Here is a 15,448-nt window from a genome sequence, read left to right on the forward strand (position 1 = left end):
ATGTGGACAATCATTTCCTTGACTATAATTGCTGCATAGTATTTCCTTGACTATAATTGCTGCATAGTATTCCTGAGTGTACATCCAGCTCATTTTCTAAGTCTATCCCCTCAATGACGGTAAACAGGTGACCTCCTTCTCCCAGCTGCTGCATGTAATATTGTGATGAGCATCCTCATTCACATCCCATTTATGAGAAGTTCTCTTGGATCAGTTTTAGTTGCCAGAATCTCCTTGAGCTAGTTTAGGAAAAAAATAAATAAATATATATAAATATATATAAATATATATAAATATATATATATATATATATATATATGAGAGAATTCTTATTTTTAAATGGTTGGAAGAAAGCAGGATTTAGGTCAAGCTTCCAGGAATGACCTGGAACTACACAGCAGAACTGACCCACCAGGGAGCAATGGGCCAGAGGATCTAGAAACCAACACCACCTCTCTGAAAGCAGGGAGGCCCATTGCCCAGCTTCTTGATACTCACCATGTTAGGACCAGATATCAGGCCCTCTACTACATCTTCTGAAAAATAAATTTCAGCTACCTAAAAGTCTTTGTGACCACACGTACCAACAAAAATAACAGACACATCAGCAACAAGACCTCTGCCTCATGATAATCACTTCCACCTTCCAAATATCACATACATACATTGCTTGGAGGAAGCTAGGTCATTAATGGAACCTGAACAATAAGGGCATCTGGAAAATATAGATTTTACCTTTCCATCCCCTAGGGTGCAGGAAATCACATTCTAAGTGAGGCAGAAGGAAGTTGGCTGAACCAATCTATAGAGTTTGCCACAAACAAAGAGTGGGACTGACAGATCACAGGCATATACAAACTTAATGTGCTCAAGTAGTGCCAGATTGTTCTACAGAGTGACTACATAAGTCCACACTCCCACCAGCAGTGCATTAGGGGTCCCAATGCCCTCTTCCCTGACAACACTTGGCATTACACAGCTATAAAATGTTTGCCAACCTAGTTATGATGCCAAAGTAAAAAGCACATTTTTAGTGTTCCAGTACCCCATTGGAGTCAATTGAACTTGATTTCTAACAATTTTTTTCTGGTGTTTCTGACATGAGCTGCTACCTTACTAATTTTCCTCAAGCCAGTAGTTCCATTTTATATGTAATCTTAAATTCTGGACTTGACATTTATCTTTTTAAAATTTCTTGTAAATAGTATTAGCTTAGTGCCCTGGTCTATCAAGATTATTTTAAAATCTTTCTAACTGTTATCTATTTTTTAAGTGCCCTGTTCAACTCTGAGAGAGTAGAGGGAAAGGGTGTTAATTTTCTATTTTACACATGAGAAGCTCAGAGAAGCTAAGTAACTTGCTCAAAGCCACCCAGTGATACGTGGAAGAGGCATGCTTTGAACCAGGCATGTTTGCAACCAAAGCCTTTCACGTGCAGGGTCATATGCTTTGCAAAATCATACAGGGGTATCTGAGGACTAACCCAGACTCCCTTTGGTTTAACCATTTAAAACATTATTTTCAGAATTACAATAGGCCCTTTTATGGCCTTTGTAAATAAAGTCTAATGAAAAGACACCAAAAGTGACTTAATGGAAAATTTTCAAAATATTATTGCAAAAAAATGAGTTTCTCATTAAAAATGGTTCAGGATGGGAAAAGTGTGTTTTTCTGTGACCTCCACACTTTTGCACCTGCTGTTCACTGGAAATCTCCTTTCTCCATCTGGACAATTCTTGTTCATCCTCCAACACCCAATTCAAGGTGATCTCTTCTGTTTTGTCTGCTCTGATCTTTTCAGAGAGAGAGATTCAAATCTAAGCACTTTGATTCCAGAACCCACGCTCTTGACCTTTATACGCAAAAATTAATGTGGAGAGGAACATAAAAACAAACACATAATATGATGTGATTCATCTTACAGAAGACATAACACAAAGGCACAAAGGGCACAGAGAGGAAGAAGCAGCTGATTTACCTGAGAGAATCATGGGAGCTTTTCAGGGGATGTGATTGTTGAACTGACCCTTGAAGAAGGAGCAGGATTTGCCAGGTAGACAAGGTAGAGAGAGAATTTCAGAGAGAACAGTAACAGCAAAGGCAGGGAGGAATGAAAGAGCATCTTTCTCCTAAAAGCAAAATGATAACACTCTTCCCCCAAATGTCAGTCAAAGGGTGTTTTATAAATAACTCTGGATCTTAGAGATCATCTTTATAGTAAATTTTTACTTTACATTTTTAAAATGTATTTTAAAACTAGCTTGTTATCACTAATCAGTCAATGGTACAGCTAGGATTGCTGGTGTTTCCCCAAATTCTCTGATGACAAGACTTGTCTGGGGTTCTTGTTAAATACACAGCCTCCTGGGTCCCTGGAGCTCCTCATTCAATGGGTCTGGGATGAAGTCAGAAACTTGTAAGGTCTAACAAGTACCCCCAGGAAATTCCCATCAACAGAGAAGTTTGACGAACACTAGGCCAGCCTGGGCCCTGATATCCAGCACTCCTCTGATGACACTTTGCAGAGGAGGAAAACTCCAGTGCAGCAGTCAGCCTCCTGGTCAGTTAACAATTAAATCGTGTGAACCACTGTGCTGGATAACTCGAAGATATATTTCGTTAAAGAAGGTGACCAGGAGCAGTGTGCTTGGTGGTCCCGTGGATCTGTCTCTTGCTTCAACAGTGTTTGGGCAGAACCGACCCAGGGACACCCCTTCCTCTAGCCTCTGACCACCCGCCAACCATTTTTCCAGCCACAACTTTCAGAACCAACCAATCAGCTATCCTCAGCCTCTGGGACCAGCCAACACCATTTGTTGAGCTTAGCTCCTTATTGCTGATCAACCATGAGCTCCCAGATTTTTCAGAATTATTCTACCCAGGTGGAGATCGCCATCCACCGCCTGGTGAACCTGCATCTGCAGGCTTCCTACACCTACCTCTCTCTCTGGGCTTCTGTTTCCACCACGATGATGTGGCTCTGGAGGGCGTGGGTGACTTTTTCCATGAATTGGCTGAGGAGAAGCACAAGGGCACCGAACGTCTCTTGAAGATGCAAAACCAGCGCTGCGGCCATGCCCTCTTCCAGGACCTGCAGAAGCCATCTCAAGATGAGTGGGGTAAAGCCCAGGCTGCTGTGGAAGCCTCCCTGTTCATGGAGAAGAACCTGAACCAGGCGCTTTTTGCTCTGCATGCCCTGGGTTCTGCCCACACAGACCCCCAGCTCTCAGACTTCCTGGAGAGCTGTTTCCTGGATGAGCAGGTGAAACTCATCAAGAAGATGGGTGACCACCTGACCAACCTCTGCAGGCTGGCTGGTCCCCAGGTGGGGCTGGGCAAGTATTTCCTCGAAAGGCTCCACCCTCAAGCACCACTAGGAGCCTCTGGAGCCCAGCGGCCTTTGAGAAGCCCCCTCTGGTGTCAGTGCTTCTGCCTGAAGCCTCTCTCTGCAGCCACTGAACAGCTTTTTAACTGTCCTGGAGCCCTCTCCCAAGACTTGGACCAAATGGAAACAATAAAGCTTTTTGCAGCAAAAAATACTAACAATAACAGTAATGTGAATTCGAAGCCTTGTACCGCATTTCTCTTTATAAACCCAGTGCCTGACACTTTTCCTGCACTGTCTCATCCAATCCCCTCAACGCTCCTGCCAGGTAGATATTCTTTTACATTGTACAGGTTTGGAAACTGAAACTCAAGAGTTTTGGGAAATTGTAGGTCATGAAGCTTATAGTAAGTAGCCAAATTGAAATTTAAAGCCAAATTCATCTGAATCCAGAGACTATGTTCTTCCCATTATCCCAGATTCTGGAAGGGTCTATGGCAGATTCTGTCTTCACAAAGTCAATCTATACAAATGTCTAGCCACAGTTGAAGTCTGCATGCCTTTCCTCAGGATCTCTCCATTTTAGGTTGACCTTTCACTGACCTTTCCTCCCCCACCCCACCTGCTTCACCCCAAGAAGCCATCCTGTTTTCTCCTTGCCACTCCATTGCAATTTTCCACCCAGATTATTTGTGTCTATAACAAGCAAGGCCACACCAGTGTCTGGCTTTAAAAGAAGCATGAGCCTTCATTCCCGAGGTAATGAGACCTTTTTTTCCAAGTTCCTTCCTTCAAAGTTCATGAACTTAATAAAAAATAAGACCAGCTCTATTACAGCCCAGACCTCTGCTGCAGGAAGCCAGGGCTGACTGAGTAAAGGCAGCGCCTGAATGAAAAAGAAAATGTATTCATAGATCAGCACTGTCTTTGCCTTCCACCGACCAAATCCACAGACACGCTGGGAGGCACCACAGCCCACGTCTGAGCTTCCTGGTTACACACTACAGGTGACATTCACGTCACAAGGGCAAAGTGGACCTTGATATAGAGACGTTTACAGTCTTTGTTTATAGTCCTTTCTCCCCCTTGGAAGTAGAGCTTTGGAGAAGCCTGACACTTGACTCTTCAAAGTTGTTAGAGACGTGCATCCATCCGATCCCCACACAGAATATTGTGAAAGACCCAGGGGGTGCATGCAAGGAGTTACTCCAGGCTGTTTCTCATTGGCCTCTTGCTCCTCAGCTCCAGTGGCCATTGCCACATGCTTCTGCAGCTGCCCAGTAATGGTCCCACGGTGGCCCTTGCCATCACTTCATCCCTCCAAATGGCTCCTCTTCTGAGAACCTTAAAGGTCACTAGTATTCCCCCCACTAGTATTCCCAGCTCCTAGCAGCTCACTTGTATACCTACTGCTCTAAGGCCTCCCTGGACCCTCCAGGAACTTGGCTCACCTGCCCATCAGTCCCCGGTTAGCATTCACACATCTGTTCAGAAGACATGTTCTGAGTGCCGATCATGCTACCAGCATGAGGGATTCACCTTGAATAAGACCCATCCTTGCTTTCCCACCAGCCTCACCTCCTTCCCTGCCCAAACTCACCTCTCACCATCCTATGGATGCTTCATTCTTCTCCACTCAATCACTCATCTTCTCTGCTTTGGCTGCCAAGCTGCTGGAGAAGTTTGCCTAACGAGGCTGAATTGCACCAGAAAAGAATTGGCCAACCCTGCCTTGGCTTCAGTTTCTACATCGCAAGGCTGCAATGAGAAATAGAGGAGGAAAAGAACTTAAGCCCCTAGTATACCATGTAACACAAGTAGGTGTTCAATAGATACTCCATCCAATTGCTGTGTGCTCTGAGCCACAGCCCCTCATCAGGAAAATGGTGGCAGCAAAACAGCAAAGTCTTTAGGCCATAGAGGGGATTCAAAAACAAACATGTCAACAGCCATTATTCCCTTGTGCCTTCCCCTAAAGGAACATGGTCTGCCTGGGTTTTGGATCCCACACCATTGCCTGAGTTCTAGGTGGTTTTTGATCACCAGCTTCACCCTATTGCATCAGAGGAGCTCTGCTGATGACAGGTTTAAGACCTGCTAGGCTCCTAGAGCCTGTGCCACTGCCTCCTAATTCTCAGCTAAGACCATCAAAAAGATTACAGAAAGATACAGGAAACAAATCTCAGGAGGCCCTGCAGCCCGGGAGGTTTGGTGCAAGGAAATGTAACATCTCAGTGCCTGGAGCTCAGGGCTCCCAGGCCCTCGGCCCCCATCCCAGATGTTGTGGGCAGCGATGATGAGGAATGGGTTGTATTTCCTGTGAATTAAGCCATCGGGTGGGAGAACAATGTCGTCATTGATGGGGAAAGGTCACTGAAATTCCAAGGACACTTGAGGCCTTTCACTGGGTTGAGACAGAGATGCCTAATGTTAATCCTACGTAATATGAGACAACCCACTTTCTAATGACAACCCACTTTCTAATGGGCCTACTGGAAGCTCAATTGGCCATTCACTGTGATTCAGTGCATCCTCAAGGAAGTGGTTTGGAAGGGAGGGAACTTTCTTTTTTTTTTTTAATCTGTGGTCCAAAACTCTCCCAGAATATATTAGCATGGGCTATTCTGATTCTTGGTGGAAAAGGTGTTTGCTCCATTCAAGACATACTTAGTTGGAAGGCGAGGGGTTCCAACCTCCAAAAATAGTGAAATCAATATTCTTTCATTTATTAAACACACATTAATGGGACACAGAATGTAATGAACACACAGGCTATTTCTGCTGCCCTCCTTAGGGTGGTTTTTGGCCTGTGACCTTGGCTCTAAGGCCCATGTCTTTGCCCTCATACTTTAGAGTTCATTCCTTTATTTGACAAATACTTAATGTGTGCTTCCCTTCTTCCAGGCACCGTAGTGAGGGATAAAATGGCCAAAAGACAGAGCCATTCTCTCCCCTTACATGGTTTATTGACTAACTGGAAAGTCAAACCATGACTTTATTCATTACAATTAAGTGGCACAAGTGTAATGCCAGGGGAAGTGCAGGGTCCTCTGAGAACATAGGGCAGGCCCTCTGCAAGGGGAGAAAGGAAGGGGAATTTAAGAGGATCTTTGGAGAAGCTGACATTTCAGCTGGGCCTGGACAGAAGGCTAAGAGTTAGCCTGGGGAAGGGGGAGCAGGAAATAAGGGGGACAAAAGAAGGGCACTGTCCCTGGGCTGGAGGGAGTAGGGAGTGGAAGGGGTGAGGCGTGGCTGATGCAGAGTGAGCAGATGCAGGGGAGGGCTGCCTGCCCCGCTCACTTCAGCTTTCCAGCTGCATGACGTCTCCAGACCTGCTTCAGTGCCAAGCTTTGCAACCTACTTAGCTTGGGGACGGGAAGTTCCAACCTCCAAACACAATGAAATCAATATTCTTTCATTTATTAAACACACATTCATGGGGCACAGAATGTAATGAACACACAGGCTATTTCTGCTGCCGTCATTAGGGTGGTTTCTAGCCTGTAACCTTGGCTCTGAGGTCTATCTTCAGTGACAGCCCAACCCCCAGAGTCCCAGGAGAGGTCCAGCTTCCCAGGGGCCACTTGTCAGGGAGGGGAATCCAGACCACCTCCACTCATGTCTCCAGGGTCAGATTTCCGTAATTAGAAGAATTGGTCGGAGTGGGGAGGCCCAGGTGGTCCACCGAGTGGGACCCATGGTGCAGTGTTTCTGACACGGTGAGCTGTTTCCTCGCTTCTTTTCTTTGTCTTCGCTGGCAAGGAAATGATCTTCAGGAGAGTCGGGCACTGGAAGTGAACTCTTTGTCTCCCTAAATGACTTCTCATCTCCTGGTTTGGATTAAATTAAACTCTGTCCCAGAAACGAGAGTTTCTGCAGATAAAACTTTAAGGAAACATGAAGAACAAGAGCAGAGTTGAAGGATAGGGGTGTGACCAACATTATTTTTATTTTCAACTATGAGAAAAAAGTAGACACAGGAAATGTCAATGGTGGCCTTGACACCGAGACCAAGCCAGGATGAAGACAGGTGATCAAGGAGGAGACCCCAGGACATCAGAGAAGGAAGCAGTGGTGACCAGGAGAGCAAGCTCACTCAGCTGGCTGCCTGTTTTTGGACAGATACGAGTTGGCAGTTTAGCACAAGTCCATAGTTTCTCTGGGATTCAACAAAACAGGTGTCAAACACTTCCTTGGCAATCCCTTAAGATACATTCAACTAACGTACGCTAAATGTGGTGTGTCTGCAGAGTCAAGGCCAGAGCATATAAGAGCATGGAACAGAGTCACCTACCCCAGCCTGTGGCAGGTCTGAAAGGCATCCTGAGAGAGGGCCACCTGAGCAGATAAAGCACACATCTGGCACACGGTAGGGTATAGGGTAGAAGCAGGTAGTACAGCATGGTACAAACACTACAGCCAGACTGCCTGGGGTCAAAGAGGACCCTGCCATTTACTAGCTGTGCAACCCTGGGCAAGTTCCCCTAACCTCACTGCACCTCAATTTCCTCATCTGTAAAATGAGAATAATAATAGTACTTCGCTCATAAGTTTGATGTGAAAATTTTGAAAGAGTCAATATATGCAAAGTGCTGAGAATGGCACCTGGTAAGTGCTACATAAATGTTAGCTATGATTAAGGAGATGTGTGGTTAAGTTTTTTTTTTTTTTAATTAATAGTCTTTATTTTAAAGCAGATTTAGGTTTATAGAAAAGCTGAGCAGAAAGTACACAGAATTCCCATATACCCCTCCCTTCCACACACAATTTCCCCTACTGTTGGCATCTTACATTAGTATGGTGCATTTGTTACAATTGATGAGCCAATACTGACACATTATTATTAACTAAAATCCACAGTTTACACTAGGGTTCACTCTGTGTTGTACATTCTATGGGTTTTGACAAACGTATAATGTCAGGTATCAGCCATTACAGAATCACATAGAATAGTTTCACTGCCCAAAAGAATCTTCTGTGCTCTATCTCTTCCCTTCCCCCACCCCCAACTCCCTATCCCCTGACAACCACTGATTTTTTTTTTATTATCTCCATAATTTTACCTCTTTTAGAATGTCATATTGTTGGAACCATACAGTACATAGCCTTTTCAAATTGGCTTCTTTCACTTAGCAATATGCATTTAAATTTTCTCCATGTCTTTTCCCTGATTAAGTTTTTATAAATGGTGGGTATATTCATACCAAGTTGAATGACAATACTCAAAGGAAGCTGAATAAAGAGTCTTTACCTTGTCAATCTATAGAAAGTTCTGCTAATATTTGCCTTTGGAACTATGCTATTTCATCCTCCAGTGAAGTCCAACCACTAAGGGTTTTTGTCCCTAGTTAAGTAACTCCTTTAAAATACAAACATTCCTGGGAGGTCACATTTTAAATATTTCAGGTCTAGAACTATAGCATTGTTCAGCTTGAAGGAGCTTCAGTATCAAATGTTCCCAAACCCATATTTTTTTTTTTAACATCTTTATTGGAGTATAATTGCTTTACAATGGTGTGTTAGTTTCTGCTTTATAACAAAGTGAATCAGCTATACATATACATATATCCCCATATCTCCTCCCTCTTGCGTCTCCCTCCCACCCCCCCTATCCCACCCCTCTAGGTGGTCACAAACACCCAGCTGATCTCCCTGTGCTATGCAGCTGCTTCCCACTAGCTATCTATTTTACATTTGGTAGTGTTTGTATGTCCATGCCACTCTCTCACTTCGTTACAGCTTACCCTTACCCCTCCCCGTGTCCTCAAGTCCATTCTCTATATCTGCGTCTTTATTCCTGTCCTGCCCCTAGGTTCTTCATAACTAATTTTTTTTCTTAGATTCCATACATATGTGTTAGCATACGGTATTTCTTTTTCTCTTTCTGACTTACCTCACTTTGTATGACAGACTCTAGGTCCATCCACCTCACTACAAATAACTCAATTTCGTTTCTTTTTATGGTTGAGTAATATTCCCTTGTATATATGTGCCACATCTTCTTTATCCATTCATCTGTTGATGGACACTTAGGTTGCTTCCATGTCCTGGCTATTGTAAATAGAGCTGCAATGAACATTGTGGTACATGACTATTTTTGAATTATGGTTTTCTCAGGGTATATACCCAGTAGTGGGATTGCTGGGTCATATGGTACTTCTACTTTTAGTTTTTTAAGGAACCTCCATACTGTTCTCCATAGTGGCTGTATCAATTTACATTCCCACCAACAGTGCAAGAGGGTTCCCTTTTTACCACACCCTCTCCAGCATTTATTGTTTGTAGATTTTTGGATGATGGCCATTCTGACTGGTGTGAGGTGATACCTCATTGTAGTTTTCATCTGCATTTCTCTAATGATTAGTGATGTTGAGCATTCTTTCATGTGTTTGTTGGCTATCTGTATATTTTCTTTGGAGAAGTGTCTATTTAGGTCTTCTGCCCATTTTTGGATTGGGTTGTTTGTTCTTTTTGATATTGAGCTGCATGTAAATTTTGGAGATTAATCCTTTGTCAGTTGCTTCATTTGCAAATATTTTCTCCCATTCTGAGGGCTGTCTTTTCATCTTGTTTATGGTTTCCTTTGCTGTGCAAAAGTTTTCAAGTTTTATTAGGTCTCATTTGTTTATTTTTGTTTTTATTTCCATTACTCTAGGAGGTGGGTCAAAAAGGATCTTGCTGTGATTTATGTTATAGAATGTTCTGCCTATGTTTTCCTCTAAGAGTTTTATAGTGTCTGGCCTTACATTTAGGTCTTTAATCCATTTTGAGTTTATTTTTGTGTATGGTGTTAGGGAGTGTTCTAACTTCATTCTTTTACAAATAGCTGTCCAGTTTTCCCAGCACCACTTATTGAAGAGGCTGTCTATTCTCCATTGTATATTCTTTCCTCCTTTATCAAAAATAAGGTGACCATATGGGTTTATCTCTGGGCTTTGTAGCCTGTTCCATTGATCTATATTTCTGTTTTTGTGCCAGTACCATACTGTCTTGATTACTGTAGCTTTGTAGTATAGTTTGAAGTCAGGGAGCCTGATTCCTGCAGCTCCGTTTTTCTTTCTCAAGATTGCTTTGGCTATTCGGGGTCTTTTGTGTTTCCATACAAATTGTGAAATTGTTTGTTCTAGTTCTGTGAAAAGTGCCATTGGTAGTTTGATAGGGATTGCATTGAATCTGTACATTGTTTTGGGTAGTATAGTCATTTTCACAATGTTGATTCTTCCAATCCAAGAACATGGTATATCTCTCCATCTGCCAAACCCGTATTTTAGAGATGGGAATCAGACAGAGAGGTTACTTAGTGAAGAGTACACAGTCAAAGACAAGCAACACGTCATTCATCTAGGAAGTCACCTGTCACTTGAATGCAGGTTTGGAGAGGTAGGGCCAGTAACCACACAGCCTGAACTGAAAAATTAAGATACAAGTTTCAACAAAAAGATCTTTTGAATTTCATCCATGAACATATACATGTACAATCATTTAATTATTTCATGTATAACCTTTATCAATAATAACAACATTAAAGTTAGGGCTATTTATTTACCAACATATACTTATTGGGTGCCTACAAAATGTAGACAATAAGCTAGGTGTAAGGATATGCAGGTAAAAATAATACAGGCTTGCAGAAAGTAGGAATCAATGACTGCCTGGAGGAATCCAGGAAGGTTTCCCCGAAGAGGTGGCATTTGATCAGGCCCTGAAGGATGAACAGATATAGGTGGGAAAAGAAGGACACTAGAGTGAACCTGGGAAGAGGAGAGTGTGGGATGTTTATTCAGGAGTAATGAGCAGTTTTGACTGGCCGAGAAGAGAACACACGGGGAAGTCACAGAAGTGAGGCTGCACATTCCCCATTACAGTGTCAAGGTGACCGTAGGCTGCAGAGGGGCTGGCCTGGACAGAGCCCTCAGAAAGCTAACTCCTCCATGTCACCACTGTTCCCAAGGCCCAGGTTGTTCCACCAGTGTCAAGTGTCCAGCCACCCATTGAACACTTGCCAAAAGGCAGTCTACAGCAGGTTCTTAGAGAACTCAAGGACTCCCTGCTTCCTCCCTGTGTCCTTGGCGCCGTGTCCTCATTGTGCTCTCTAAGGAACAAGTTTCCTCTCGAAGGGCAGACAATAGAATTCTTTTGAGAGAGACTTCTCAGGCATGAGTCGTCCCAAGGCAACCTTAATTCAGCATGGGCAGGGTGGGGGGGGGGTTAGAGGGTGGGCTTTCCTTCCTGGAAGTCCAGCTTATTAGCGAATTGCCTCCCCACCCTCATCCCACCCCTGCTGGCAGCCCTGCACTTCCAGCCCCCATTCCTCTGCTAACGCAGCAGCCTCCCGCCAGCCCTTGCAGTCAGGATGGGCTTAAGCAACTTTCTCCATTAAATTCCAGACTCCTTATTTGATGCAACCGTTTTTCCACCAGCCTCCCCAAGCTTGTCAGAGAAAGGAAGGCTCTGGGTCTGCAAGACACCCCACTCAAATAAATGCCCAGTTGACAAGCAAGCGCCGCCATGTCAAAGAGGAATCAGGAGTGTGGTTGACAAGGAGGGGGTCTTGGGAAAGTGAGGGCTTTTTGGGACTGATCTCCTACAGTCCTTTCAACACTTACCTCCCTCCTGACTGCTTCCCCACCTCTGTAGATGAAGGCACGCATGCGCACGCATGCGCGCACACACAGCCCTGGTCCTCTTATTCCCTGTACTCACCCCATTATCACTCCCCACTGCCAAGCTTTCCTGACCCGTCATGTCCCCACTAATTCTGATACCGTCATGCACCTCAACACCACGGGACACAGTGGGATGGAGTGGCGAGAACAGGGGCTTTCAAATCCTACAGACAGGGGCTATATTGCAACCCTAGTACCTATGTATTGTTTGTACGGTGTATAAACCTCCCTCAGCCCCAGTTTCTGCACCTGCAACCTGGAGATAAAGAAAATGAAAGGACTAAAGTATATAAAGTGTGTAAATAACCAAGAACAGTAGCTCACACAGAGTGTAATTCCAGGTGATTTTCTTTCCTCTGCCTCCCTTAACAAATTAAACTCAATTGCATTCAAACAAGCACAGTACCGGAATGTCCCTTCAAGGGCACAGAGAAACAGTATCATGGGGAGGACAAAGGCTCAGAGACAGATCCTATCTCATACAATACAAATTTTTATTGCAAAGAACAGAAACCCCAACTCAGATTGGCTTCAGGGAGGGGAAAAAAAAAGAGTTAATTGCTTTGGCAAAATTGATCAATACTCCCAAGATCTGTTCTCCCATCCTTCTTTTTAGTAATAGAACTCCCTGTCTCCCGTGACGGAAAGGTTGTGACCGTCTGTCCCACACACACTCCAGAGGCTGCAATTCCCGGCCTCCCTTGCATCTAGCCGTGACCGTGCAGTGGAATGTAAATGAAGGAGATGAGTACAGTTCTCAGGTCACTTTCTTTAAAAAGAAGCTGATCGCTCTACGTATTTTCTTGTGTTCTTCCTGGGTTGAGAAATGGGTCAGCTGAAGCAATCACTTGGGACCTAGAGATGGAAGCCACATGTTGAGAATGGCAGGGCTACTCTGGCAGCCCTAGACCACTTACCTCTGGGCTGTTATGTGAGAGAGAAATAAACTCTATGTTGCTTAAATCCTTTTGCTGGGGAGTCTATATAGTAGCAGCCTAGCCTCCAACTTACTAACACAATTAATTTCAGGTGAGACTTGATTCAGCAGTTTCCAACAATGTCACCAAGAACCTGTTTTCTTTCACTGTCTCTGTTCTGCTTCCAATGGTGTCTGTCTCATTCTCAGACTCTGCCTGACCCCCTCCCATAATTGGTCCCTAGTCCCCCAGCCCTTAAACAGCTCCTGGGACTTCCCTGATACTAACAAAAATTTCTGCAGCCAGTACTGACCTCAAATCTTCACACAACACACTGTAGAGAAGAGGAATATTTTCTACTCTTAGCATCACGAATTGGCAAGAGGGACACTAAAGGACAGACAGATAAGCTAGTAAACTTAAAAGGCCGACAGTTACTCATTTTCTCCTTTGCACATCTTGCTTAACTGTTTAGCTAGAGCCATTAGCTTAGGATTTACACCAAGTACTGTGGACTTTAGAATCCAGCTCTAATATTCAGACCATGCTCCTTCAGAGCCCTCTTGGGTTTCTACTGTGGGAGACAAACACCTGTTTCCCACAAAGTCCAAGATACACGAAGGAGGAAACTAATTCCCCAAAATGAAATTAAGTCCTGTGAGGAAGTGGAAATCAATGCTGGGAAGCTAAACAATGGTAAATGTCCACTCCATCACCTATATACTTATATCATTCAAACTTGCAATTCCAGCCCAAACCTCTCTCCTGTGACTCAGACAGGGACAGGACCAGAGTGACGCAAGCAAGGAGCCCAGGAAACTTTTAATTTCCTGAAAAATCTAAGGAAACACTCATTCTCAAGTACTGACCCTGCACTAGTCGGACCCTGAGAGTGAATGCCTCCTTAAATTTTGCTCCCTAACTCTAGTCCTGACCCCTGACCTTCAAGCCTGTGTACTGGCCATTTATCTACCAGGATATTTCTTAGGCTGCTTAAGTTCAAGCATGGTTAAGATAGATCCTGTCACCTACCACTTCCCAACCTTGTCTTTTGACGCTCCCTATGACACTACCACCTACCACCTATCTAGGTACTCAAGAAAGATTCTTGGGAATCATCTTTGGTGTCACCCTGTCTTCACCTCCCTCTAGACAATCACCAAGTCCTAACCATTCAACTTTGTTTAGTCAGCCCTCCACAACCACAGATGCAAAACCCCCGGATACAAAGGACCGACTGTACTCATTGTACTATGCCATTTTATGTAAGGGACTTGAGCATCTGCAGATTTTGATATTCAGGGGGCTCCTGGAACCAAGCCCTCACAGATACTGAGGGATGACTGTACATATCTCCAAAATCCATCCCCTTCACCAAGCCTGCCATGCCTGTGGCACGAAACTAAGTTACTCTCATCTTTCCACTTGAAATGTGCAACAGCCCCATACCTGGTCTTTCCACTTCCAGTCTTACTTTCCTCCGATCACTTTTTCCTATCATAAACAGAATGGTCTTTCCTAATTTTACTTACAAAGTAGTCCCCCACAATTTGACCCCACTGACTTCTCCAGGCTTGGTTATTACAACTACAGCCATATTGTCTTCTCTTGGTTCCGCAATCCCTCCATGCTTCTCGAACTTTCTTTACATGTTCTTCCTCCTCGCACCCACCTCCCCCATAACTTCTTTATTCTTAGAGTATTAGCTTAAACTTTATTTCCTCCCAAAGGCCTTCCTGACCCATAAACTAGGGGAACCCCTTCTCTATGCTCCCATAACACCTAGTTCTACTTTTAAGACACTCATCAGATTTTTGAAAAACACTTGTTTACTGTCTGTCTTTCCTGACTGGCTATACGATCCTTGAATTGCTTATCATACGCTGGATGAATGTTTGAGGTTAGAACCAACTCTACAAATCCCAAAATTACTACCCTGGCAATGCATTTATTTATTCAGCTATCATGTACTAAGCCTCCAGAGGGTGCCAGGACTTTGCTAGGCATCGAAGCTGCAGAGATTAAAGAGACATGATCCATACCCTGAGGGCACTCAGAGTCTAGTATACCAGTGAAGAGCCCAAGCTTCAGAGTCAGAGGCCTTGGTTCTCTCACTTGTAAAATGCGACTATATCCTATAACAGATGTCTCTAGTACTTTCATCATGTTCTGTTGATCTACCCCTAATTTCAGTTGCAACTGTAATGGGTATTTCCATGCAAGCTCAGAATCATCTTGTACTGTCAGCTTCCTACCTCAAACAAGTATTTCCCATCTTTCAGCATCCTCCCCCAGAGCTTTCTCCAATATTGCCTTTATCTACTTACCTGTGTAGGTAAGCTCATCCCAGGAGTGTAGGAGCACCTATGACCACCCAGATTCTAAGACTGCTCCTAATCCACAAGGCATGGTGGCTGGTGGGTAAATGCCCCAACCTCCCACTTTTCTAGGAGACAGAATTGAACCCCCAATGCCTACAGGCATGACCTCAAAACACACACTCATTTTGCCTTTTCCTCCTTCCCTGTCTCCCTCTCCCT

At 44.1% G+C, this 15,448-nt stretch overlaps 1 pseudogene; it reads left to right on the forward strand.

Moving 5' to 3' along the window:
- Positions 1–2,846: 2,846 nt before the first annotated feature.
- On the forward strand, positions 2,847–5,016 carry LOC137760577 (ferritin light chain pseudogene; annotated as a pseudogene).
- The last annotated feature ends 10,432 nt before the right edge of the window (positions 5,017–15,448 follow it).

The sequence above is a fragment of the Eschrichtius robustus genome, chromosome 3 (genome assembly GCF_028021215.1).
Source record: "Eschrichtius robustus isolate mEscRob2 chromosome 3, mEscRob2.pri, whole genome shotgun sequence".
In the NCBI taxonomy this organism is placed as follows: domain Eukaryota; kingdom Metazoa; phylum Chordata; class Mammalia; order Artiodactyla; family Eschrichtiidae; genus Eschrichtius; species Eschrichtius robustus.